The sequence below is a fragment of the Cyphomyrmex costatus genome, unplaced genomic scaffold (genome assembly GCF_001594065.2).
Source record: "Cyphomyrmex costatus isolate MS0001 unplaced genomic scaffold, Ccosl1.0 scaffold1372, whole genome shotgun sequence".
Taxonomy (NCBI): domain Eukaryota; kingdom Metazoa; phylum Arthropoda; class Insecta; order Hymenoptera; family Formicidae; genus Cyphomyrmex; species Cyphomyrmex costatus.
In genome coordinates this window covers 41,765-43,351 of record NW_017275361.1, presented here as the reverse complement: position 1 = coordinate 43,351, position 1,587 = coordinate 41,765, and the positions used below count along the sequence as shown (strand labels likewise).

At 26.8% G+C, this 1,587-nt stretch overlaps 1 long non-coding RNA gene across 1 annotated transcript; it reads right to left on the bottom strand.

Moving 5' to 3' along the window:
- Positions 1-529: 529 nt before the first annotated feature.
- Positions 530-922, bottom strand: LOC108782915 (uncharacterized). Its single transcript, XR_001941009.1, has 3 exons — positions 869-922; positions 689-772; positions 530-611 (listed from the first exon to the last, which is right to left on the bottom strand). It is a non-coding gene; the product is annotated as an uncharacterized LOC108782915 (long non-coding RNA).
- Between the last annotated feature and the right edge of the window lie 665 nt (positions 923-1,587).

The following is a 1,587-nucleotide window of genomic DNA, read 5'->3' as shown; positions in this document are numbered from 1 at the left end:
TTGAAGTTGAATCATCAGTGTTCAAATTGGATACTGTGCTGTAAAAGTTTTATTTTAATAAAACATAGATATTTTATTTAATATATGATAAAATATATAATTATATTTATTATACATTAAATATTTTACATTTTTTGTAGACAAGAGTCTCTGAGAAAAGCCATTGAGTGATAATGAGGCCACTTTTGAGTTGTATCTGATCTTGCAGATCCACTCATTCGTTCTTCTGATTGTATTATTTTCCTATACGTATCATGTAACGATTTAAACCTTTTTTGTACTTCTTCTGCGCTTATTTTACCTACAAAGAGGATACATTTATTATGTTGTTAAATATTTTTTAGTATTATATTTACCATTTAATGTTGAAGATACTTCTGCCCATAACTGTCGTTTTATGTTAGTTTTACGTTGTACCAAAAGTAGAGAGTAATCCCATAATGATGGACGCTTTTGTACTTCTAGGATTAATAATTCTTCATCATCAAAGTTTAATTTGATTCTTGTATTTTCATCTATTTTTGAATATTTCCTAGAGACCTTTTTAAGTGGTTCAGAGATTTTTTGTCGCTCAGTTGAATCAGTTGATTGTGGTATTTGTATAATATTACCTACAAAAATATTTTAAATATGAAAATTATTCAAAGATAACTACATTTCTACTTAAAAATTCTTTTTCTTTATTTACTTCTATCTTCATGATAAAATGGCTCTTGCACTAATTGCTCGGTATTATTTACGTTACTTCTTCTAACAATTGTTACACCGTCATCTATACAATAACAAGAAAATTAAAATATTTTATTTTAATAAATATATGAACAAAATAAAATTTATCATATATTTATCATATTTTATCTATACATACCTGCTAACGGATAAAAATATAATGTTTTAGGATCAACAATATAAGAACTGTATCCATGTAAACAATCATGATCTTTTATGTTTGCTTCATTACATATCTGCTCACATACTCCACATGTTTGGACAAATTCGAAATTCTGTAAACATAAATAATAATATACATATATTAAAATGTTAATACGCAATAATACTTTAACGTTCAAATTTATTAAGAGGTATATATATTCTACATATTTAATCTAATTTTTGTATTTTATAATGAAAAATTAAATAACTTTAGAATAAACACTGAATTAATAAAACAAGTAACTTAATTATTTAAAAAGAAATGTTATATACGAAACATGACGTCTAGCAAAGTTTAGTTAGTACGAAATCTCGATGAGGAAGGTTATACTTCTAAATAAAATAAAGCTCATTTTTCATTGTAGTTTCATTATAAAAAGAAATACCTCATCTCCAAATTCCATTATCTTTGTAGTACCTCAATTTGTCTTGATTACAATTGATCATAACCGTTCATGCTCGCTGTGTGTGACGCACATGTGTGACGCTAGAAGTTGAGTTAAATTTAACTTTCAGCGTCAAACGTTAACATCTAAATTGAGATCACGTGACCACACTGACGCTGCTTTTTAGCGTCTCATGAAATTGTCTTTAAGAGGTTTGATTGCTCCATGTTATACCGCCATGTTTCATGTCGAAATTCAGGTTTCAGTA